This window comes from Rosa rugosa, chromosome 5 (assembly GCF_958449725.1).
Source record: "Rosa rugosa chromosome 5, drRosRugo1.1, whole genome shotgun sequence".
NCBI classification, from domain to species: domain Eukaryota; kingdom Viridiplantae; phylum Streptophyta; class Magnoliopsida; order Rosales; family Rosaceae; genus Rosa; species Rosa rugosa.
In genome coordinates, this window is record NC_084824.1 from 41,843,786 (window position 1) to 41,871,016 (window position 27,231).

A 27,231-nucleotide genomic window follows, 5' to 3' on the forward strand; every position below is an offset into this window, starting at 1 on the left:
ACGAATCGCCTTCCGAATCACTATTTCTCAATTATACGAAGATCCAACGGTCGGATCTTCGCCCGTGACCTCACAAGGTCACCGGGACAGTCATACGATCAACATATCCAAAATTGAAGCAAAACCGATGGTCAGATCTTCACAGATCGTAAACCGAAGATAAACGTAAAAACGTTAAATAGTAACGTCAAAACGTAAATCCACTATTTATCAACTTTTTCTAACATGACCATGTTATATATCAAAACGCTCGTATGGATGCATAGATCATCGCCTAGATAATGAAAACTCGAAATATGGTCTGATGCGCCGCCACAAGCGGTGGTCAGTGGGCGGTCAACGCGGCGGTCAACGCCGGTCAACCACCTCAGATGGCAAAGTGACCAACTACAAACTGGTTCAAAATGAAAGGGTGATCGACTTCCATACCTGGAGCTAAGTCTGGTTTGGCCTAGATCGTCCTAGATCAAGCGTTGAAGTTGGATTAATCCGGAGCGTCTGATCAGATTCCAGATTAAATCAGGGACGTCGAAAAAGTCAAACCATGATCTAGCGTTCTATACAAAAAATCGTGATGAAAGGCTTACATGGGGATGATCAGCATGAGGAGGAGATCACGAAAATGGGGACGATCGGCCCATGCAACGCCGGAAAAATGGTTTTCCGGTCGGGTCGGGTTCACCTAGCTGGGGTGTCTTCGATCTCCATCTGGGGGCAGCGGCGGGGCAAGGCGGTGGCAGGGAGCGGCTGGGCGGCTCGAGGCGACCTCGGGGAGGGCCGGGTCGTGGCCGGAGGAAGAGCGACGGCGCCGCTGGCGTCGGGTCGGGTCGGCGGGTCGGCAAGGGTGGGGAGGGTTTTGCGCGAGAGAGAGAGAGAGAGAGGGGGGACTATTCCGCAAAAAAACAAATTTTTTGTCCTTAATGAAAAAAATCAGATATTTTTCCTATTTATAGAAAATTCCCAATTTTCAAATATTCATAACTTAATCATACGAACTCCGAATATTGCGTTCCACATGTCCACGAACTCGTATCGACGAGCTCTACAACTTTCATGAAGGAAGTTTTCCCAAATTTTGAACGTATAAAAAGTCAACTTTGTTGACCCCCTAAAAACGTTCGTTTTCGAAAATAAAATCGTTCGAACTAATTCCACAACTTTTCCAAGCTTCGTACTCGCTCCTACTATCGTGAAATCATTTCTAAAAAAACCACGGAATTTAATTTGGATTTTCCGGGGTATTACAGTGTAAGACCTCGGAAATTTGTTATTAATTCCTAAATGTTTCCTGCGATTAATAAAGTGTTCGTTTGTACGATTTCGTGGTTCGAGGGTGGAGTGGAATTATTTCGGACGAATAATTATTCGAAGTGCACGTTTTAGGGGGTTACGAAGTTTGACTTTTTATACGTTTAGATTTTGTGAGAACTTCCTTCACGAAAGTTGTAGAGCACGTCGATACGAGTTCGTGGACATGTGGAACGCGAAAATCGGAGTTCGTATGAAGAAGTTATGGCCATTGGAAAAAGTTTCCATTTTGGTTAAATAGGAAACAAAATCCGAAAATATCAGAAAATATCAACTTTCCATTTTCGGAAAGTTTTCTCTCTCCTCTCTCCCGACCCCGGGTTCGCCCCCTCACCTTCGCCGGCGTCGTTCTTCCTCCTCCGGCCACCTTTTGCTTCGATTCCAAAGGGAATCCTGCTCTCCTCAGTCCCCTCTACACGTCTGTGGTGGTGATTCGTCGTGGGAAGCACCGTAGACGGCGCTACAAGGCCGGGAAGTTTGGCGGCGGCGATGCTTCGAACCCAGATCAGAACTTCTGATTCCGGCCACCATAGCCGGTGTTTCTTGTGGGCTTTTGGAGCCCAGAGGACGTAGATGCTTCTCTCAAGATGGCTTGCAACGATTCAAAGTGTGGAGGTCGAATTTTGAAGATTGGGATTCTAGGGTTCATCGGTTTTCAAAACTTGCGAGGTAAATTCCGGCCAAATGGCTTTGATTCAGACTTTATGCTAGTTATGAAAGTTTCAATTGGAGTTGAGATGAAGGACTTTCATGTTGTGAGTTTTGTCAAATTCCGACTTTGGGCCGGTGGCGGTGCCGCCACTGTGGTGGTGTTTTCCGGCGGTTTCCGGGCACCTCAGGGATGGTTTTTGTTCCTGATTTCGATCTACTCGTCGATACGAGCATTTCGATATACAATACGTAATTTTTGGAGATCGTATGAGCATGTTAGGGTTTTTGTGATTTCGATAGTTTCGGTTATCGATCCGTGAGGATTCGGCCATTCGATCGACTTGTAGTTTTGATTTATTGATCGTAGAAGTGTTCCGAGGTTGTTGGATTGTCTCGGATGAGGATCCGACTGTTGGATCGTCGTATAATTGTGTTTTGTGAATTGTGTGCTTTGTGTCGTATAGAGTGTGACATTGATGTGATTAGGTGATTGACGGAATTGTGTGAGCGGAGTTTGGACGATTTGTGCTTGTTTTGGTTTGTGTGAAGACGCAACAGGATTTGGAGGTGAGTAAATCTCACGTGGTTCATTTACGAACGGATTTATTTATTACTCGGAATTACTTGTTTAATTGTTATATCATTTTCGAAACAAATTATTTGTTTTAAAATATATGAACTTGATCGACAACGGTTCATGGGTAAGTTAAAACAATGTTTTGATATAAAATAATTTTCGAGAAGTATAATTTATAAAACTATAGTTGGTATTAGTGGTCATTCCTGCGTGAATGACTACGTATATATATATAGATCTAATCCAGAGCGGAGCTCCGCTTTGAAATTAACATGTGAAGTTCGAGTTTTCGGTCACTTTTCGGTCGCATATCCTCATCTCGACTGTTCAGTGTTTAGGTACTACTGTATAGATCATCTCTGTAAATTTTCAGCCAAATTGATGATCATTAAGGCATCTAACTCGTTTAAACTAATGGACAGACTGAATCTGTCAACTTGAACCGTACTAGCTTTAAGACACTTATTAATGCCTTAACGATCATCATTTTGGCTGAAAATTTGCAAAGAATATCTATACACTAGTACCTAAAAACTGAACGGTCGAGATGTGGATATGCGACCGAAAAGTGACCGAAAACTCGAACTTCACACATTAATTTTCAAAGCGGAGCTCCGCTCTGGATAGGATCTCACTACACCAAAATTGGTCTTTTACGGCCCACCATGTGCGCCGTAAAAGCCTATTTACGGCGCACAAAAGCACGCTGTAAAAGCTCGCGCCGTAAAAGACCACATGTCTTTTACGGCGCGCAAAAATGCGTCATAAAAGAACAGTTAACGCGCCGTAAAAGTGGTTCCACAAATGTGATTGAGGTCATTTACGGCCTACATTGCACGCCGTAAAAGACCTCCTATTTAAGGCATACTCCTGCACGCCATAAAAGAGTGACTAAATTCCTATTTAAGGCACACTATGCGCGCCGTAAATGAGGTCTTTTCAAACAAAAAAAAAAAATTATATTGCTCAAATGTCATATTCGTATTACCCTCATATCATATATATAAGAAGCTGAATGTAAAAGAAACACTTCATAAAATTTTCATCCCTAACAGATGCCACTACATATATCTCTTACACTTAACTAGATAAGACGAGTACAAAATCAAATCTGTAAGATTTAGTATCACACCACTGAAGTCATTCATTTATCCATGCTTTCAGCAAAGGGTTGAAGGTAAAGCTAGCAACAAGCTCATCCTGTAAAGAAAAAATGGTGAACAAGTATTTCAACTATATCAGATTCAAAGATCTTATGTAGTAACAAGTTCACATTCAATAAACTAAAGTTCATATTCAATTTTTATAGATTTTAACTACCAATAAATGCAAAAAAATGAGCAACTGAAATGTAGTACAAGTTTGGATTTACCCTTCTCCAAGCACATGGAACTGCTGAAACATTTGGTGAATCACTACTCCTACTTGCTCTTCATAATATGCATCTCCCTAATATCAAATAGGAGTTCATATTAGAGTAGAATCAGCAGATCAAATGATCCTATACTAAACTGATCATAAGACAAAAACTTCACACATACTATAACATCACTTGATCCTACTAACTATCACCTGGTACACAGAAAAATGACATGAAAAACTATTTGACTTGGAGTAATATATCGATTCAAGGATAGCATACCGCGATACGTATAGCTTCTGGAACATCAGCTTCCGTTCCCATGGTACCGGATTCTAACTCGCATCAAGAAACTTTGCCCATATACTTTGCCTGTGTTTTTATGGTTTGTATTGCTGACAATCTTTATAGAGGGAGGCTTATAGTTCATATCACAATGAGTCTATTGTTGATCATTGGATATGTGTAGTAATCAAGCTCTTTGATAGTAACTGCCAAAATAACAATTTAATTTAGATTAGCAAACAGAAAAGAAGGATAAATCAATGTCCATTAAGAAATAAAGTGTTTCCATTACCTGGTTCGAAGATTTGTGCAAATCTGATCCCAAAGATCCATGATCTCTCTGCCGCGCCATGATCCATGATCCATGATCACAACAACGTACTGCAGCCATTCATCTATCCATGCTTTCGGCAAAGGGTTGAATAAGTAAAGCTGGTCAAATGAATTGTTGAACTAAAGCCATCTGCTCATGTGGTATGTTGTCAAATTTTACATCATCTGCAAGTGAAGCAAATACATGCACGAGTAAATGATTTTGTGATGAGATTCTTCTCCAGTCCCTGTATTTAACAGAAAGTGGAAAGAAGAAAGTGTATTTAACAGAAAGTTCAGGCAAAGAAGAAAACAGAAAACAACCAACAACATCAATTAGAGATATCAAGTACTAGCAAAATCCTTCAGATGATCAAACAATAAGGTGCGGGCATTCTTATCCAAAAAAACAATGATATGGTGAATGTGAAAAGAAGCTCCTCAAATACTTGTCAAAAAAAAGTAAAGAAAGTTTCAAAGAGAAAGATCATGTGTGTTTACAACCAGAGAAGGAAAAGGAGAAAAATTCAAGTGGTAAATCCCTGGAAATGCCAAACAAACACTTTCAGAGAGAAATAGACAATCTTCAGAATAGGAGGGGAAATTGTTCACACAACAGGAAATGCAGTGAGCAAGATCACATACTTATCTCTAAAATGTATAGAAACATTTATTCTTTTTGACCTTACCTGGAATACAAGGGCCTTAATCAAATCAACTTTGAATGTTTATTCCTATATCAGAGACAAGGAGCTATAAGATAATCTTATGCAGATTAGCCAGCACTACAACCAACTAACCATTTAATAATATATTTTTTCATCAGCTCATACATTTAATAAGTTTATTATAGACGTTGCATGCCTGCATTTGAGTTTTATTTATTTTTTATTTCTTTTCTTAATGAACTTTATAACTGGAGGTTGTAGAAGCAGTACTGAGTAATTGGGTTTTGTAGGTATGTGGGTGTGGGTGACTCAAACTCCTCCCAATTGTTCTACTATTTTGTTGAGTCGACGAGAAGCCCTTCTGAAGACCCTCTTATGCTTTGGTTCACTGGAGGCCCTGGCTGCTCTGTTCTCTCTGCCTTCTTTTATGAAAGTGGTATGAAACTTTTATACAATCGTTTAGTCTAGCTATTTCAGTACATACTACTTCAAATACTAATTGCTAGTCATGGAAAGTCAAGATATGGTGAGGTTAAGTTTGAGAATTGAACTAGTAATAAGATACAAGAAAACATAAAAAGCAAATAGAGAAGTGCAAGTGTTACCATCATACATTATAGTTCACTACATACTAGCTTGGCGTGTAATGTGTTTCACAATAATTTCATTATAAATGTCACTCTCATATCATGAAACAAACTAGTTTCATCAAGACAGATTCTTTCTGTTAATATTAGTTGCTCTATCACTAGTAAAATGCCTACAAAACAGAGAAAAGAAAGTTTCACGTACAAAAACAAAGACTAGAAATAGTGGAGCTTAGATTGTTGGTTCAGTGGAGTGCAGACAAGGTGTTGGCGAAAATACCCAAGTCAAATATTGTAGGTAGTAAGCTAACTATCTATTAAGCATTTTCTATGCAGATGCTTATAGTTGAATCTATGTCTATGTCTGACATGCACTCTATCATCTTTCAGTGAAACTGAACCAAGACAATGAGTATAACCAATTTTAATCTTGTCATTTGTCATTAGTACTTAATAGGAGTGCTGCATCACCACCGTTTTTGCATAGATTAGTTGTCGTTCTCAGTTGTGCAAGGACCATTTGTCTCTGCACTCCCAAATTCCCAAACTAACTTAATCCCAGTCATCATCGCGCCAAATCATGACAGATTATATGGTAATTGAACTTGCTATATGATACATTCAGAGACAACTAGGTTCAGAAGATTTGCTATATGATAGATGATATCAGGAAGCGACAGGCATCCTGATACGATCTAATGCTATTGGTCCTTAACATAAATTTGATTACTGCACTTTAATTTTACATGAAGTCATCATATAGTAAGGCAAATAATGATACTCTATGAAACAAAATCAAGACAATATTCATATCAGAAAAGTATAGATCGGAATCACGAAGATGAACGGGCAAAGAGAGAGAAAGGCGTACTCGAGATTTTTTGCGACCGGTTGAGTGAGCTTAGCAGAGAATCCACTGGCAGCCATCCTGTAACTGTAAACCAGAGCCGCCTTGGCAGCCTTTTCACTGTATGTATATTTCAAAATCAATATTAAGCAAATTGATTTCGCAGCAGAGAGAGAGAGAGAGAGAGAGAGATTTGCAGCAGACCTGCCAAGGACGGAGGCTAAAGTTCGGATGTGATAGCTCAGGCTCCTCATCATTTTGCTGCGGCCTCTCAGTGTAGATGATGTGGATAGCCGATCCCGAAGAAGAAGCACAAGAGCCGGAAAAAGGGTCAATATTGGAAAACTAGAGAAACTCTAGAAATCGAGGAACTGAATGTCGAAGAATAAAGGGTTACCGTGTATGATGATCGCTGCAAGGCTATGTCCACTTCGGCGGAATCCAAGTAGGTGAGATGAGAAACCCCAATTTAGTTTGGAGCCAAACGCAAAACCAGAATTTCTTGTCGATTCACCTCAGATCTGAAAGAAACCCCAATTCAGTTTGGGAGATATGAGAGAGAGGTATTCACCCAGATAGCTGGATGATTGGATTAGTTTGAACAAGGATTAAGAGAAGAAGGGGGAGAGAGATGAGAGAGGAAGGGATTGGTGATAGTGTCAGGGTTTGGGTCTGGCGTTTGTTTTGTGAAGCGTGAATTTTTTAGTAAGAGGTCGATTGAGTGGGAGATTAGAATTTAGCCAAAATAAAGTAGGCGGGATCTCAAAATTTGTGTGGCACTTATTTACGGCACACTCCAAAAGAATGCCGTAAATGTAAAGCAACAAAGACCAATTACGGAAGTCTTTTATGGCGTGTTTTGGAACATATTAAAAGCATGCCGTGAAAGACCAACTAGGGAAGTCTTTTACGGCGTGCTTTGGCACATATTAAACGTATGCCGTGAAAGACCAGCTTAGATAAGTCTTTTACGGCGCGCATTCAAAGCACGCCGTAAATGACTAACCAAGAGGAGTCTTTTACGGCGTGCATCTAATGCACGCCGTGAATTAGTATCAATTACGGCGCACATAATATGCACGCCGTAAATTTTAGGCGGTAAAAGCCCAGATTTCTTGTAGTGTCTGTATATATATATATATACGTGGAATATATATATATATATAGATGGCGTGACATTGTGATGTGCGTATGAACTGTGAATTATTCAGAATGTGGTTTTGTGCGTTTACGCTTTGTGGAAATACGTTATATCATGAGATTGTTGATTTGTCGTGTTGGGGTAACATTTTGAGTCATGTAATCGTTTGTAAATGTTTTCTGATCTTCAGATCTGGTGTCACAGTGGTGACAGTTTTTGATCTTCGGATCTGGTGTCACAGTGGTGACAGTTTTCTGATCTTCGGATCTGGTGTCACAGTGGTGACAGTTTTCTGATCTTCGGATCTAGTGTTTATTGGGAGTTGATGGGTGATCATCTACTTTAGTCGAAGTTGATGGGTGATCATCGACTATCGACTTTAGTTTGGAGTTGATGGGTGATCATTGACTTTAGTGTGAGTTGTTTGACTTCTTCATTGATTTTCCTTTTCCTTCTAATTGTTGAATTTTAAGTAATCTCCTGAACTAAGTTATATGCAGGGATTACTGCCTTTTGAATTGTTTGTTTTAATGTAATCTCCTGACTAAGTTATATGCAGGGATTACTGCCTTTTGTATTGTTTGTTTTAATGTAATCTCCTGAACTAAGTTATATGCAGGAGTTGTTATGATTTGAATTGTGTGCTTTTATTGATCTCCTGAACTAATTTTCTAAGTAGGGATTACTGGTTTTATTTACTTTAATGATGTGAGTGCAGTTGTGGTTGAGACTCGTAGAGAGTCAAGAAATGTTTTATCACGTCATTGTGGTGATAAATGCTTTATGTTGAGAGGAAAGAAGTGTGATTTTGTGGTTGTGTTGTCGAGACTGAAAATGATTTGAAACGTCACTGAGGTGACAACTACTTTTATTGAGACAAATGAAGGATGGTTTTGTATGTTTGGTTGTGTTTTGCGGAATTAAATATTGTTGCTTTAATTCTTCTCACGAGTTGAGAAATTATAAGCATGCGTGACATGAGTCACTTTATTTGAGTTTACTCATACGGGTTTAAAAGCTTACCGGGTTTGTTTCGTTCAATCCCGGTGCACTATTCTATGGTGGAGTTTTTGTGCAGGTTAGAATATCGATTAATCGTCGTCGAAGCTGAGGTGTATGTTGGGTAGCGCGGACGTCGAATGGCACTCTTAGTTTTAAGTCTTCCGCTGTGTAGAGAGTTGTGGTGGGTGTGTTTACTTATTGAATTGTCATTCAGTTTGATTTGTAAACTATTTGTAATGTAATATGTGACTCTAAAGAACGAGTCGGTATTGACATTGTGAGCTCAGTTTGTTTGTTGCTTAATTTAAATGAAAAATTTTCTATGTGTTTTTCTTGTGCTTGTTAAGTTATCGCGTTTCGGATTTGAATTTATTTATTCAAAATTCGGGGCTTGACAAAAGGAAAGTTATTCCTTTCCTTGTGCACGCTAAACGTAGGAAAGGAATGCATTTCCTTTCCCAAGCCCTCAATTCCATGAACCATACGAGGCTTAAATTAATTTGTTGCAGTAAAATAATTAATTAGGAAAATTATATTTTTTCATTATGATAAACCTGCAATCTGAGTACCAAAGGAGTAAAATCAACTAAGAATTTCTTTTCTTAACCTCTAAATAAAGATTAATATATGTTACGTGAAAATTGAAAAATAATTTTTTGATTGATACCTTGCAATGAATGACTTTAGAGAACCATTAGTTGTTATCTGATCTAATGATCTAAAATCAGAGTATAATCTTAACTATAATTTAAGTAGCTATTGATCCGGGTTTAGGGTTTAGGAGATGGATTACCTATAATTATGGAGCATATATAATACAAAAGCCCATATTATCTTTGCCTATTAGTTTATAAGAATTTGGGTCACCTCCATCCATTGCCAATTGGTTTTGGTTATAAAGCTCATATTACTTTATCATAATATCATAGCATGGTTATCCCACGTGTGCATGCCTTGCAGCTATATGAGCTCCACATCACCCAATATTAGTTATTTATGTGTATTGCTTGAAAATTTGCCACACATGGGAAATGAAAATCTTGCGTATGAGTTTATTTGGATTTAGGTCACCTCCATCCACTGCCAAATCTTAGTTATGAAGCCCATATTACTTTATCAAAACTGACTCTTTTTTAATATAGTTGATACAATAAAAAAAACACCACAACAGATAGAATTTAATTGTTTGTATGTTGGTTTCTTTCAAGATCATATTCATACTTTTTTTAAGAGAGAATGAAATTGCATATTATTAAGCAATTCATTGAGATAGTTACAACATATAGCAGTATATCTGGCAACCTAGTAGTTATTGCAAAGCATGTTCATTAGGCTCATAATTTATTTTAGAAGCTAAACCTTTAGAAAGAAACTATATGGCCAACACATTGGTAACTTTTAACATTAAATGAAAAGCAAACATTGTTGTGATTCCCCGAAAATTCGTTATTAACTTTTAGGAATTTTCTGGAATTAATAAATTGTCCTTTTGTACGATTTCTTGAGTTGTCGGTGAAGTAAAAGATATTGGGACTAATATTTACTCGAAATGTTTTATTCTTGAGGGGTCAAGGGTTGACCTTTTATTCGTTGAGTTTCTCCGAAAACTTCCTTCACAAAAGTTGTAAAGTGCGTCGATACGAGTTCGTGAACATGTGGTACGCTAAAATCAGAGATTGTATGAAGAAGCTATGATCAACATAAGTTATTTCCATTGTTGGAAATTTTGTGTAAATAGGATTTTTTTCAGAAAAACATATTAGAATTTCCTTTTTTGGAAATTTTTCAAAAAATTCTGAAAGATTTCTTTCTCAGCCAACCCTCGATCGGACCCATGTGTTCGCCGACCCGACCCAGAACCATTTTGCTTTTTTGGCACTTTCCGGTGGCGACACCAACCTAGACCGGCTTGTGCTCCTCTTCTTCCCTGTGCCACCCAATGCCGGCGGAGATCACTATACGTCACCGATCGAAGGGTGCCGATCTCCGTTTTCCACCGGTGGCTGGATGTGAAACTTATCGGGTTTTGAAGCTCTCCTCCTCCTCTTTCCATTCATGGCAGCCTTGAAGATCGAATCGAAGTGTGGAGCTCGGAATCGGGGTTTGAAGTAGGGCTGTCAATTCCGACACGACCCGATAACACGACTCGAAACCCGCACCAAATAAATCGGGTTGAACCCGCACGATTAAAAAACGGGTCGGCAGCGGGTCAACCCGTCACGACCCATTTAATAAACGGGTCGGTTGCGGGTCAACCCGCTAACACGAAGTGAACCCGTATAACCCGATTATGCTATACTTCTTCTTGAAATTTTGGACGTTTGGAGTATTTGATCCTAGGATTGGACAATTTGAAATATTTTGCTTAATCATTATTGGATTTAATTATTTATAAATTATATATATTTATTTATATTCTTTGTCTTATGGAGTTTTAGTGAATTTAATCAATTTATGCATTTTTTTAGTTAAATGGGTCGTAGTGTTAACCTTTAAATGGGTCATTTTGTCCAACACGACACGACCTATTTATTAAATGAGTTAAGCGGGTTGGAAACGGGTAACCCGTTTAATAAATAGGCTGGGTTTGGGTTTAAATTTTCGACACGATTAATAAATTAGTTGGGTTTGGATTTGTCTCTTGTGACACAACATATACCTTGACCTGACACGAACCCAACCCAACACGACCCATTGACAGCCCTAGTTTGAAGTTTAACGGCTGAAAACTTTTGAGCTTGATCTAGCTTGATCTAGGCCGATTAGGCCTTAGCTCTAAGTATGAAAATTACTCTTCTTGATGTGATCTACAAGTTGGTCAGAGCTAATTTTACAGGTTGTGAAGTTGGTTTGGGCGGTGTTAGCACCCAAAAATCAAGTTAACAGGCCCAATTTATATCTCAAGCCCAATAAGAAAATTATACTAACAATCATCATGCCTTGCATGCGGACCCCAGCCACATTCATGCATTTGAGGCTTGCAAGAACAGGTGTGGTGTGGAAGCTAACGGAAATGCATGAGGCCCATTATTAGTTTTAGGCTTGGTAATTTTGGATTTGGGGACCGAAATTTAAGCCCAACAGCCCAATTCTAAATATGGGTAAGTGAAGAAGAAAGAACCTAAAAATCCTTAATCACAACAGCACTTCTTTTACCCAACACCAAACCATTTTACTTAAAAACCATATATCTCAAATACTATACCACATCCTTTTACACAAATACCAATTCTATACCTTTGAACCAAGACAAAACAATGACCTCTCTTATCCCAGCAGCAAAATCTTGGAACCACAGCGGGAGATTCTTGGGATCACAACAACGAGAATCCGAGGATCAGAGCAACAGGAATCTTGGGATCACAGCAGCAAGATTCTTGGGATCACAGCAGCAAGATTCTTGGGATCACAGCAGCAGGATTCTTGGGAACATAAAGACAAGACTCTTGGAATTATAATCACAACAACATACCTAAGCTACCACCACTCTATAAATGGAGAGTTATAGTTGTTGTGCGGAAGGGGGAGCAACACACAAGCTAAGCACTAAACAACCCAAGCAATTCTCTCATTCTAATCCCAGAAACCATTTCCAAATCCAGAAACTCCTCTACCTCTATATAGATTCAAACTTATCATGCTCTATTGTATAAAGATCTTCTCTGCCATGCTTCTTCTCTCCCGAATTCATCCTTAGTTCTCTACCATTACCAACTCATATCCCTTGCACCAAATACCTCAACCAATCTACCAATCACTGCTGAAATTTCTTTTGAAACTCATGCTTTTCTAGCTCCCATGCCACGCACATCTTGCCAAGACTTTACTAAAGTTGCACATTAATTCACTGCTGTGAACATGGTGAAGAGCTGCTTAGAGGCACACAACAGCACGCTTCCTAGGATTTTCAATCCTTCGAAGTTTGTTGGGCCTAATCTTCGCTAACTTAGACATAGGGGATGAGATTTTGAGCGTGATTCCACTACAGTACAACTCTGATCAAAAGTGCCCCTACAGGCGGCGAGTGGGCTTCAGCCGCGTGTGGTGGCGCGTCAGGTCACCTTTGGAGAAGTTTCTTGCTCCGTTATCTTGTGTTCATCTAGACAAACATGTAGGTATGTTTCATGTTACCTTTACTCGATCTTTTGGACGAGTTAGGTTATTTACGATTTCGGTTCGTTCGGTTTTCGATCCGTGAGGTTCCGACCATTGGATCGTCCTTTCATTTGGGTGATTTGATCCTAAAAGTATTCAGGAGACCTTGTGGTGTCTTAGGTGAAGTTTTGTCTCGATTGACGTAATCTTCAGTTTTTAGTTCACGTGTTTCGAACTTTAAACGCTTTCGTACTTCGTGTCGTGACGAGTTGTGACCTTGATGTGATTTTAGGTTTAATCACCATCTCTCACTCATCATTACCTACTCTAACCTATACCATCACTTCCATGCCATACTCTTTTCCCTTGATTTTGGGATATATTACTACTCTCATACTCCACCTCCATACTTCTTACAAGGCTATGACTGTTTTTTGTTGCTCCTAATCACCATTTCACACCTCTCTCGCCATCTATTTAAGCACCTCTTCTCACAAGGAAGAGGGGCATCACCCACACTTAGCCATTACATCTTTTTCTCTCTCTATTCTCTAAATAACTCACTATCATCTCCTCCACAAAACCTCCATCTTCAACACTCCATTTTCCAACTACATCCATACCCATAACATCTTACATATACCAAACATCATCATCATCTCAAGTCTTGAAGAATAAGTTCAAGGAAGAAGCTAGAACACAAGAGGAGCCACCACATCATCCCCGTGACAATGTTTCCATCATCAATCACTTCATCATCCTTCACTTGTGATCATCCCTAGTCATTTCTAAACTCTATTCTTAGATAGCATATTGTTTTCCATTATGTTGATGCAAGTTTATGCATGTAGATATGTGTGACTAGTCTATTGTTAGGGCTAGGGTTGAAAGCCCTAGCCAAACTTGTAATGAATTGATGTTTGAGTCTTATTTGATGCAATTTCCATAATCATCTTCACATGCTAAATCAAGAAGTGAATGCTTGTATTTGAATCTAGCTAATTTGAATACTTTGCATTTGTCATTACATAAACAATGTTTAGAGAATAGCTAGCTTTGGACATTGAAAGCATGATAGCACACTAGGTGTGTATGTGAGGGTAGTGAGTTAAAATCACCTAGATCTAGGATTGGTTTGCTTGCTTGATTATCTAAACTCAAACCTTTATGTATCTAGGAGCAAGAAATTGATACTTATCCGGTAATATAACTTGTTCTTGGGTAGTTAGTTTCACACTTATCTGGGTGGAAATTGATCAAATCAAAGGAATTTAGGCCTGAGTGGTCTTATCTGGATGCTAAGAGGGTAATTTGATATTTGGGATTCCATTACTTTTAGTTTGAACATCAATACATGCAAGGGAGGCTATGGTGAACAACCTAAAGCTCTAACTTCCATCCATTTTATCACATCTAGTTTAGCATAGTCTAGTTTACATTTCAATATTTTGTGTTAATTTGATTCGAAACCATATCCAGAGCTAAAAATCAAACCATTACACCATTTTGCATATATTTACTATGAACTTTGGTTCACTTGTGAGCCATTTTATATGACTTGTACATTTGCATATTCATCTAGCATCCTCTACATTTTTCCTAACTAGAGTAGGATTTTCTAATCTCTTGGGTACGATATCCCCTACTCATAATTCCTACATTATAACTTGACCCTTATATTTGATGGTGGCTATTTGGCTAACAGTTATTATTTTAGTAGAATTAATTATTAGCTATAAAATCATATTTATCGTAAATAAATATTTTTTAAATATATGAACTTGATTGTCAACGATTCACGGATAAGTTAAAACGAAGTTTTGTTATAAAATGATTTTCGAGTTAGTAAAGTGTGAACTATTGTTGGTATTAGTGGCATCCTTGAGTGAATGACTATGTTTTTGTGTGTGTGTGTGTCTATACATATATACACGTCAAATATATATATATATATATATATCTTGGGGAAATTGTGTGTTTTGTTCACTATTGTTGTGCGATGTGATTTTGAGGAAATTAAATGATTTTGGAAAAGAATGGATGGTATTGTTGGCTTGAGTTTTTGAAAGAAGTATGTACGATTGAGGTGATTGTTTTGAGGAGAGAACACTATAGTTTGAAAATGATTTCAATATTGTGACATTGTGTTTTGAGTTATGAGTGCAGAATTGTGTATCGAGTGGTGATAACCAAAGTGGTGATAATCTGTGTAGAAGTACCAAAGTGGTGATAGTTTTGTGTGGTGATAGTTGTGTAAAGAATGTCGATTTGTTATTGAGTTAACAACGATTAAGATGGTTGCTGTGATGATTTGTGTTACCTTCAGATGCAAGAGTATGAATTTTTGTGATTATTGCTATTGTTTGAATTGATTGATTTTAATGTAATCTCCTGAACTAAACTTTATGCAGGGATTACTATGATTTGATTGATGTGCTTTAATGTGATCTCCTGAACTAATTTATATGTAGGGGTTACTATGTTTTGAATTGTGTGATTTAGGTAATCTCCTGAACTAATTTCTAAGCAGGGATTACTAGTTACTTGATTTAATTGTGAGTGTTTTACATTGTTGTTAAGATTTCAAATGATTTAAAAGGTCACAGTGGTGACGAATGTTCTCTATGTAGAGAAATGAAAGGTGATTTATTTGCAATGGTAGTTGCATTTTAAAATGTCTTAAATTGTACGATGGTGACAAAGGTTTTGTTAATTGATCGAATGCTGAGTTGAGAGTCAGAGCATGTGGATTTTAGTCATGAGTTGACTTACGTGAGCATGATATTGAATTTACTAATACGAGCTTCATAAGCTTACTGAGTTTGTTGTTGCAACCCAGTGCACTATTCGATGGTATAGGGGTTTATTCTGCAGGTTAGGGTGAACGTGGTTGGAGCTGAGAGGTATCTTGCTGTTGCAGTTGTAGGTTTAGAAACTTATTAGTCTTCCGCTGCATAGTGAGTGTGGTGGGTGTGTTTACTTATTGAATTGTTGTTTCAGTTTAATTTGTAAACTTAGAGAAATGTAATATGCGACTCTAATAAATGAGTTGTATTGACATTGTGGGTTCAAGGCATCTTTGCGTGCTTGTTCTTTAAAGAACAATTTCCTGGTATTTTGTATTAATGTCTTAATTATCACGCCCGCAGTATTTTTGTTTGTTTATTTGTTTATTAATTGTGCTTGAAATTTGGAGAGTGACAATTGTTCTAACAAATTAAGATAAGATTACTCTTTTAGATATTTCTTTTATATATCGATGTGTGTGTGTGTGTTTTTATTTCAGTTTTTTACAAGTATGATTGACACATGAGATTGAGACTTACATGAGAAGCAAGGACGACAGGCAGAAAATCCAACAAAGGTTTAAGCCATCTTCCTGTCGCAGCCTTTTTCATAAGACGCCACCTTTGTGATCCATAGATAAGAAAGATCCGCAACATGTATTGGATTGAGGTGAAAATAAAAATAACATAAATAGGATCCCAGAATACCCAGAATCCAGAGAGTGAGAGTACCTATACACATTAGGCAATCAGTTAGGCCAATTAACACTTAAGTTTGATTATGATACATGTAACAAAATATGAAATCTCTAAATTATGGAGAACGAGATCCCCATATTTGGTAAAAGTACTCCATGTTTTTTTAGATGTGGGAGACCAACGTTGTGGAGAATATCGCTATATTTTTATGATGTAAGTAGATCAACGACAACAATATTAGGAAGGAGAATGAAATTCAAACTTTCAAATTATAATCTAACTCCTTATTTCCTCTTTTATTTGAAATTCTTAGAAAAAGACAAAATTTAAATTACTAAAAAAAGAAACATGGAGTGTATTGTAAAATGCGGAGGTCGAATTTCACTTGGCTATCGAAAGCGTTTTTCATGAAAATGGCTTCTCTTACCTCTGGAATGGGAAGGGCAACCAATATACCAGGTAGAATGGGTAACAGAACGGAGTACCGTCTTTTGATTACTTGTTTCCGAGGAACTACAGTCTTTTGATCATTTCTTGACTTCTAGCATGCCGAAAGTTTCTTACCCTTACGTTTCTTAAACATTCCGCACAACAAAATGATTATGTCAACAATATAAAAGACATCAACGACCATTCGCAAACCAACATATGCCTACAGCAATTTCATGTCGTAATTGAAGCACATATGGTCTTCCTCAATGACATTGGCATAGCAGAATAAAGGATCAATGAAGACCGCAAATGCACACAGAATAATGAAGAATGTATTCCACCTATGCATTTCCTTAGCTCGTGTTTTGATAATTTCCTCTACTGCTGGCCCTTTTACACTGGTGCTTCTTTGCCCTCCATTTTCCTGGTCAGACTCCTCCAATAAATAGATCCCATCTAAATTTCTGAACATGGCACAAGAATGATACATAAGAAACAATTCTAGAAACCGAACAGTAACTTGGAAATTAGAACTAGCATCTAATCAAACACAAGACATCTCATCGTTAATTTGACACTAACCGTAAGTCAATTGATACGGTGTTGACTTGGTTGCTCATATCTCAGTATTTTGGATTAAAAGATGCACAATATCCGTAGAGTTTGAACCGTTACCACCCTGCAATATGGAGATCGAATTAAAGGTTAGAGAATTATGATATTCGAATACAGGACTAGACACTAAAGAGTTGTTTCATTTAGGAGAGAAATTCCAATGAATTCAACTGCATATATATAGGTAATTGAAGCTAGCTTACGCGAGCTATTTTTCTGCAGGACCTCAGATAGGAGCTAGGGATTTTTCGAAGAGCAGCAGAAACTGAATAAATGAAGCAAATTCTCTTTCAAACAGAAACTGAATTCGACTACTGCATGGCATGCAGTCTGTAATAGCTTACAGCTCCTCCTCCGTTTATATTGTATGTACCAAGAACGAGAAAAAGAAAAGCCCAAGAAAAAGAGTAGTTGACGTCAAATGGGTTTAGAATTACATATATATATATATATGGGTCTTCTTGTTGAATTTTCCAAGCATTTTTTTTTGTTTTTCCTATTGCTTAAATTTGAGCCAGTCATCACAATTTCATCTCAGCCAATTAGTCGACTTTGACTTCAAGATTGGCGGGCGCAGTTTTTGCATTTCCCATTATACAGAAACACGCCAATTCTAATTCTAAATATACTAAAGACCATGTTTCTGAGCTGAATTGACACAGAGTGGGGGTTGATTGGTTCGATTAGGTTTTGGGTGTCCACCATTTGATTCGAAAGTTTGGTTTGTCTGAGGAATTTGTATTTGATTGATTGCAGATAGAGGTTTTTCTCTTCTTCTTTTCTGTGTTGCAAGTGTAGTGCCTGCCTGCCTGCCTCTGTCTTTCTCCGTCTGGAAGGTGAGTTCTTTATTTGAGAGGTTTGGATGAAAATTCCTCATAACAGTCTTAACGTACTTAGATTGCAGGGTTTATTATGATTTGAAGTGAATCTAAAATTCCTCTTCGTGTTTTGGGTCCCTCCTTTGCTTTTACACTTTAAATCCCTTGCTGCCTAAATTCAACAACACATAAATAGTCTGCTTATGTCTACCGATGGTCTGGTCTCAATACTCAAAGTAAAGGAAGATACTGTTTGTTTTGTTAGAAGTCAAATTTGGTATTCAAATCGATGGTATATTTATCATGTTTATTATGATCATCATTGTTGTACATGTTTATAAAATGATAAATCCTTGGTTTAACAGACTACTTTGTTTGATGCCACTGATATAGACGTAATCCAAGATTCACTTGGTTGGAAATGAAATTTGTTAATATGATTGTGGAAATAAATCCAAAAATGGTAATTGAAATGAAGTTTTGTAATATGGTAGTCTCCTTTCTTTTTCTTTCTTTTTTGGATTATAATATGGTAAGAATCTGGGATTGTTCTCTGTTATTTAGGCAATTTAGGGATACTTTCTTCCAAGGTTTTGGGATGAGTTGAGTTTTCGTTCTTCCAAGGTTTGATTTGTGTCTTTGTTTTATAATTTCTTCTTATTGATTGCCATTTAAAGTCTGTATTCAGTTGTTAGTATTTAAAAACACTGTTGATTTTTCTGGCCTAAGAAATATAGAAGAAATGTATAGATTGTTTACAGAGGACTAATATCTTGGTTCGAAATGACATGCTGCATTGTCAGTTTATCCTCATATGAAAGCACTTGCACAATTTCTGTTCAGTTTAACCTCCTTTTTTTCCTTTTTTTTTTTTTGGTCTGAAAGTCTAACCTCTTTTGGTGATGACAAATTTTTTCCTCTTTTGAAGCTGTGGTAGAAAAGAGAAGAAGAGGGATTGAAATCGGTAAGGTTCTAAAGTTTGATTGAAATCAGTAAGGTTCGAAAGTTTGAAGCTGTGGTGGAAAGGAGAAGAAGAGGGATTGAAATCGGTAAGGTTCTAAAGTTTGAAGCTTTCATTTGGTTAGATTTTAGGGGTTGCGTTTTTGTTGTTTTTTGCTGGAATTGGGTTTTGGGTTTGATTTGTTGTTTGGTTGTCTTTCGCAGTTCTAAATATTGTTCACTGGAATATCTAGGAAAGAAGAATAGGGACTGAAATCGGTAAGATTCCAGAATTTGAAGCTTTGATTTGATAATTTTGTTGCGCGATTGTCACGGTCGATTGTACTTGGATCTCAATATTGTGTTATTATGGGTTTTCGGTTTGATCTGTTGTTTGGTTGTCTTCCGCAGTTCTAAATATTGTTCATTGGAATATTTGGGTGTTTTTGCTCTGTTGAATCACCTTTCATTCTTATAATGTCATATTTTTGGTATGCTGGGTTTTGAGAAATAAGATAGCTACAAAGAAAGTATGCAGTTTATAGATCATATTTGGTATGCTGTGTTTTGATCCTCAAGGATTAGACTTTGCAATTAGAAGTGGAGATTATTGTTTTTACTGTTTTTTCTTTCTTTATTTGTTTTTAGGTATTAAAAATGTAATTTGTTGTTTTTATGTAGTTTAGACTGGAAAGTTGTATATGGTGGGATATTAAGCTTCTGTATCATTGTTGCTGTATTTATTTGATGTGAAATTTGGGATTTTGTGATCAAAAGATTTGTTATTATATCAATGCTTTATGATACTACATGCATTAAGTGGAGGTTTTTTTGGCTAGATCACCTTGGTGGCTTAGTCATGCTCAATTTTGTGGTGTGTACTGATGAAACTACTGTCATTGTTTGGTGGCAGACGAACAGATGAATTAGCTAGATTTTGACCGGAAACCTCACTGTGAGTGACTAAAGATCTTATACTTCAGCTTCAGCTTTCTTTGTCCATATAATATATGTCTAGGATTTAAAGCCAATTAACTTGAAACAGACCATGTTGGCATTAGATTGCGCGTTGGATTCCACACAAATTTAATATCCAGAACCAGTTTCTATATAAGCGGTGCTTTAAGATGAACACCTACTGTCTCTAATCCATCTTCTGTCTAATATACAATATTCATAAGCATCCCTAGGCTAATTAAAAGCTCTATACATGTATGAATGCATCTTCAGTTTAATTAAAAAGTCCCCGGGATTCTTCCTTAATGATCAGCTAATTTCTTACCATTAAACTGTTAATTATTGTGCTTCAACGTCTAACTAATGTAAAAATGGAGGCATAGTGTTCAATTGCAGCAAAGTAGTATACTCCCCTCATTTGCCAGTAACTGATGTTCTGTTGTGTTTTATCCTTGCACTGTTTCTAATTACCAATCGCACAAATGTCCAAGGATGTGGTGCTTATACGACTATAATCTCTGATCCTTTTCTTTTTTCAATCAAATTACTTTTCCTTGATACAGAAGCTTCTGCAGAACTGTGGTTAATTGAACTTTAGTTGTTTATCTGCATTTGCTTTTCAATCCACATATAATCGTGTCATTCCATTCATGTTCCCCTTACCTTTTTCTCTAAACTATTTTACTTCTATGAATAAGAAAAGTTAACCTCAAATATAATAATGCTATTCTTACTAGTTCTTCAAATATTTTGCAGGACTGTACACACAACTCCATCCATTCAAGAAAAAACTCCATCAACAGCTATTTCAGGAGCATACTTCAATTCAATTTATGCATTGTAATACAAAATTTTGGCCAAAATGTACTTCACAATTCCTCTGGAATTTTTCCCTGCGTGCCTTGCACAAAAATTTCTAGTATCTAATTCTATAATATTAACAACATTACCATCCATTCAAGCAATTACTCTCTTCCACATTCATAACAATAAATTCCGCAGCAAAGCGCGGGCATATTTTCTAGTTTGAACTATTGATAGCCATGATTGCAACTACTGCATCACTTTCCAGTTCTACTTTTTTAAACCCTTCCTGTAGACAGAATCTCACTCCATGAAGAATAGCTGGTGCCTCCAATATGTGAGCTGGTAAGTTTCCGGGAAAAGATTGCATACCAGCCGCCAACTTTAAGACATCCTTTTCTTGTACAACCATTCTAATACCATGGATTCCTTTCTTCGAGTCACATGCCGCGTCAGCATTAATCTTTAGATTAGGAGCTAGCCACTGGGGGATAAAGCTGTCAATTCCGACACGACCCGATAACACGACTCGAAACCCGCATGAAATAAAGCGGGTTGAACCCGCACGATTAAAAAGCGGGTTGATGGTGGGTCAACCCGCCATGACCCACCATCAACCCGCGTTGATTAATGCTGACGCGACATCTTCGAGTCACATGCTGCGTCAGCATTAATCTTCAGATTAGGAGCTAGCCACTAGGGGATAGGGCTGTCAATTTCGGTACGACCTGATAACACGACTCGAAACCTGCATGAAATAAAGCGGGTTGAACCCGCACGATTAAAAAGCGGGTTGATGGTGGGTCAACCCGCGTTGATTAATGCTGACGCGACATCTTCGAGTCACATGCTGCGTCAGCATTAATCTTCAGATTAGGAGCTAGCCACTAGGGGATAGGGCTGTCAATTCCGGCACGACCTGATAACACGACTCAAAACCCGCATGAAATAAAGCGGGTTGAACCCGCACGATTAAAAAGCGGGTTGATGGTGGGTCAACCCGCCAACACGAAGTGAACCCGTATAACCCGATTGTGATATGTTTCTTCTTGAAATTTTAGACGTTCGGAGTATTTGATCATAGGATTAGACAATTTGAAATATTCGCTTTTTAATTATTGGATTTAATTATTTATGAATTATATATAATTATTTATATTTTTCGTCTTGTAGAGTTTTTAGTGAATTTAATCAATTTATGCATTTTTTTTAGTTAAATGGGTCCCATTGTTAACGCTTAAATGAGTCATTTTGTCTAACAAAACACGACCTATTTATTAAATAGGTTAAGCGGGTTGGAAACGGGTAACCCGTTTAATAAATAGGTTGTGTTTGAGTTTAAATTTTTGACACGATTATTAAATGGGTTGAGTTTAGGTTTATATCTTGCGACACGACAAATACCTTGACCCGACACGACCCATTGACAGCCCTACTGGGGGAGTCCACTTCACACCAGCGGGAAGACATATATATATATATATATATATATATATATATATACATATCCTATCCAGAGCGGAGCTCCGCTTTGAAATTAACGTGTGAAGTTCAAGTTTTGAGTAACTTTTCGGTCACATATCCACATCTCGACCGTTTAGTTTTTAGGTACTAGTGTATAAATCATCTCTGCAAATTTTCAGACAAATTGATGATCGTTAAGGTATCTAACTCGCTTAAACCAATGGACGGACTGAATCTGTCAACTTGAACCGTACTAGCTTTAAGGATCATCATTTTGGCTGAAAATTTGCAGAGACGATCTATACACTAGTACCTAAAAACTGAACGGTCGAGATGTGGATATGCGACTGAAAAGTGACCAAAAACTCGAACTTCACACGTTAATTTTCAAAGCGGAGCTCCGCTTTGGATAGGATCTGTATATATATAGGGTGGTGCTATTCACACACCTATTTTCTCTATTCACACACCCAGTCTATTTTTCTATTACTTTAATTCAATTTATTTTTACAAATTGCCTTAACTACCCTCTCTTGCAATTTATTCACACACCCCCTCTATTTTTCTTGTTCTTATACATCAATACATGTAAAACTAGCACAGTAGTATGTGCTTATATATGCGATGCGGTATCCAAAAAAAAAAAAATCAAAGCGTCAACGGCTTCAAAATTATCAATTAACTCAAGTCAAAACCATGATTAACACACTGCCCATACCAAAATCAAACTAAGATGAATAGAACGCACAAATTTAAAACTCCTTGATCCACCAAATCACTGAGAAATTGACCGAGAGCAATGGATTGAAATACACCAAATAATTTGAGTTAGAATCTTACCGGGAATGATGGATTCAAAGGGGCTCGAATGATCACTAAATTCATATTTTTCTTCCATGTCTCCATTACAAATCAGATGTAAATTTTTTTCGAAAGATGGGTCTAAAATTGCTTGCTCTGCCATAATTGAACTTCAAAACATCACATTAGAGAGATGGAATGACTATGTTAGAGAAGTTTGATGGAAAAGAAACGAAGGAATCACAAAAAGTCCTTGTTTGCGAGAAAATAAAGGTTTAGAATTTGACGATGATTAACTTGCAAAAAAAAAAAAAAGAATCAAAATTGCAAGGGAGGGTAATTTGTAAAAATAAATTGGATTAAAGTAATAAAAAAATAGAGGGGGTGTGTGAATAGAGAAAATGGGTGTGTGAATATATATATATATATATATATATATATATATAATGTGTTGAGTATCGATTCGTTTAAAATTGATTTCTTCTTTAAGAAATGTGATCTGCTTATATTTTGCCTGAATACAATTCAGTGTTTTTGAGATAGAATTTTCTTGGAAAGCCTTTAGGGTATGTATTTCGGGATTGGATAGAAAGGTAAATTTTACTGGTTCACCAAATGGATAGGTGATAATCCCATCATATTCTGTGGTAAAAGGATAAATTATAGTAATGAAAGGAAGTCCTAAAATTACTTTGTCGGTTAAGTTTTTGACTAAAACAAATGGTGTTTTGAAGCATACATTACTTTGACAAACATGTGCTTTAGGGATTTCGTATTTTATATCCATCTTGGTTCCGTTAGCTGATCTTAATGACTCTTTTGTTTTTTCAAAGTATTTAGAAGGTATCAAGCCTTCTTGGATACAGTTGAGATCTGCACCAGAATCAATAAGCGCTGTTGTTACTAACTGGAAATCATTAATTTTAAGTTGTACTGTGGTATACCATTTTTTGAGTTGTATTTGACGAATGATGCTGATAGTGTTTTGTTCTGATGTTTCCACATCATTTTGCCCAGGTGGATCGTTATTAAGAGGGTTGTCATTAGAATGCTGTAGTTTAAGGAATTGATGTTCTATTTTGAGAATAGTTAAGTCATATTTGATTTCTTTGTTGTCATGACTGATTTCTAAATTTGTTTTTTGTAAAGACTGTATTTGTGTTTTAATTGTCTTTATTTCTTGTTGTAGTTCTTGGATTGTTATTTCTTTTTTACTAGTTTTAAATTTGTCAAAGGTTGAAGTAAGACAAATTTTTTCCTGAGGGATATTAACAACGTTTTCTTGTGTGATTAATTTTTTCAATTTCTTAAGATATTCTGATTTTAATTCTTGGTTATCGATTTTTCCTATTAGATCAATTAATAATTCCTCCTGTTCTTCTTGTTTAGAAAGAACATTTATAGTTTTGCAACAAGTATCGTTGCACCCGAAACAGATATCTGGTGAAGAGTGTTCATCAGAATCAGTTGAGGTGGAAGACTCTATTGGCATAAAATCATTTTCACTATGTTCATTTTCTGAGTCAGTGTTTCTTAATTCTAAAAGTCAAATAAGATTTTCCTGTTCTTCTTTACTGATTTTTAATTGTTTAATAGTATTTTTTACTGGGCAGGCATTTGCAAAGTGACCAGTTTTGTTACATTTATAGCATTTGGTTTTACTTTTGTCAAAAGGCTTTTTTGAATGATGATTTGTTTTTCTGGGCCAAGGTTTTCGAAATTTGTTTTTAGAGTAAAATTTGTTTGGTTCAAAATCATTTCTGTTTCTTGAGTAAAATTTATTGCGGTTAAATTTTCTTCTTGTATGATGGTAGTCAAATTCATTATTTTTCTTTTTATGTCGTCGGGAAGGAGGTAAAGATGGGAGACCATATTGTTCACAAAAATTGCCTAATTCATATTTGGCTGTTTTCTTATCGGATTTGACTTGAGAGTTTAGTTTCATATCTATACACACTTTTAACCCTTCTTTTTGGATAACGGTAATAATGTTTCCGTATGTAAGAGTATCATAATTAATGTGTCCTGTTTCATTACTTAAGACTTGTCTAATTTTGTGGGCAAAAAGTTTAGGTAAACCATTTATGAATTTTTCTTTCCAAAAGGGTTGGTTACTATCATCTCTAAGCATAACTCTAGAAATAAAAACATCTTTATACCATTTAAAATCGCTTAAGGTGGGGCATCTGAGATTACTAAGTTGATCATGGATTCTAGAGGTAATGTGACTAGGTGTGCCTATGAAATGTTGAATAATTGTATAAAATAGGGTATTGACAGCATCAGAGACTCCCATTCCGATGTGTTCATCAAAGATTGGAATTCCATCTTCGTCATGTTTAACTGCTTGTTTAATGGCTGCTCTGGAATCAGGAGTGAGATGTTTTTCCCACCAAGAATGAAGCATTCCTGTGAATCCTGTGGATAGGATATCAATAATTTCAGGCTGGCTGAAATTATGGTTGGTGACATAACTATTGGCTGCCATGGACATGTGATGTAATTTGTTTAGTATTTCTTGTTCTGATAAATTATCAATATTCCATTCGTACGTTTTGTCGGAAGAGACTGAAAACTGATTACTGGGATAATTAGTGGGTTGAATATCTAATGGTAAAGGGCGTTCTGTCCAATTTTTAAAATGCTGTTTCTTTGGGTGAACTATCCTATGTAATTGGAGTTCTTGAAATGTTTGATTTATCTGAGAAATGGTATCGGAATCATTATCAGAGGAGGAGTCTGATGATGATTCGTGGGTATGGATGATTGCGATTCTACTAGGTTCAGCTTTGAGTTCTTTGAGCATTTGTTCAATTTTTTGTGCAGTGGAGACGGGCTTGAGATTAGGTTTATTTATTTCACTAAAGTGGATTAAAGGTGTTTCTGATCGTGGTTGGGGTATAATGCTTACTTTTGAAAAAATGTTATCTACTTTTGTTTCTATTTTGTCTAGTTGACTTCCTATAGTGACTAGGCTTTGATTCGTGTAATTATTTTGTTCAATAGTTTTTTTACTTTCTGGATCATCTCCAGAAACTTTAAAAGGTGATGCAGTTATGAGCGTTTGTAGGTGATCAATGACTATAGTTTCAACAGGAGGATGACTGGAAGAAATAACTGTATTAGTGGGTGTTTTCCATTTTGCTTTTGTGAGGGTTTGAATATTTTTTTGGCTTTGTTGATCAATGAAATCAAGGAAAAATATTTCAGATTGGGTCTCAAGCATAAAAGCTTGCCAATTTTTAAATAATTGTTTTCGTTGTTCGATTAAGGGATATTGTTTTCTATAAAGGTTTCTTCTATGAATATTTTCTTCAGATTCAAGATCTTTATCTAATTTGGGATAATCAATTTTAAAAGGTCTACTGAGTGTACTTAATTGAGGATTTATGGGACGGACGACTTCAAAATCAGTAGCTGTGGGAGATGTTTGTTCCTCATCTAAGGCAGGTTGAGTTTCTGCATAACTGGGGTAACTGACTTGTGAGGCAGTCCGAATATTTTTAATTTTTAGTTTTTGTAATTCTTCCTCTAATTCTCTTATTCTAATATTTTTTATTTCTTTATCTAATTCACAGTCTTGTCTAGACATAGTTTCAGCAGATGTGGATCCTGCAAAAGAATGCCTTGGAGCTGTGAAAGAATGTCTTGACGATTGACCTAATTCTGAATGTCTTGAAGATTGACCTAATTCTTGAATCCTAAGATTTTGACTTATTCTAGGATTATGGAAGTTGATTCGTACTGTACCATCATTATATTGTTGGATACAGTTTAAGTCAGATAAATTATGTTGTATGTTGATAGGTTGATTTTCACTAGTAAGAGACCATTCAGAAGGTAGATGAACATCTGACCATCTGATTGTGTGTGGAACTCTAATATTAGCATTTTCTTGACTACTTTGAATTAAAAGAGTTTGATCTTTTGGGCTTTTACTGATGGCTTGAAAATTCATGTTTGTACCAGTGATTTTATAGTGGATTCTATAAATTAAGGCTAATGGTTGGGTTCCTTCTAGGACATTGTAACCTGAAGTTTTAATATTTAAGGTTAAGGATTTTAAGATGTGAGGATCACTAA

At 36.7% G+C, this 27,231-nt stretch overlaps 2 long non-coding RNA genes across 5 annotated transcripts; one reads left to right on the forward strand and one right to left on the reverse strand.

Moving 5' to 3' along the window:
* Positions 1 to 3,506: 3,506 nt before the first annotated feature.
* LOC133712382 (uncharacterized) lies at positions 3,507 to 17,784 on the reverse strand. Of its 4 annotated transcripts, XR_009847347.1 has the most exons (11): positions 17,569 to 17,784; positions 17,333 to 17,429; positions 16,746 to 17,214; positions 16,160 to 16,351; positions 6,800 to 7,116; positions 6,620 to 6,715; positions 5,183 to 5,227; positions 4,474 to 4,679; positions 4,179 to 4,387; positions 3,909 to 3,985; positions 3,507 to 3,736 (listed from the first exon to the last, which is right to left on the reverse strand). It is a non-coding gene; the product is annotated as an uncharacterized LOC133712382 (long non-coding RNA). The 4 variants fall into 4 exon arrangements; XR_009847343.1 differs by lacking the exon at positions 5,183 to 5,227; XR_009847346.1 differs by lacking the exon at positions 5,183 to 5,227 and having other exon boundaries at positions 4,474 to 4,741.
* Positions 17,785 to 17,900: 116 nt separating this feature from the next.
* On the forward strand, positions 17,901 to 21,044 carry LOC133712381 (uncharacterized). Its single transcript, XR_009847342.1, has 5 exons — positions 17,901 to 18,201; positions 19,112 to 19,232; positions 19,348 to 19,401; positions 20,036 to 20,077; positions 20,836 to 21,044. It is a non-coding gene; the product is annotated as an uncharacterized LOC133712381 (long non-coding RNA).
* Positions 21,045 to 27,231: the final 6,187 nt, after the last annotated feature.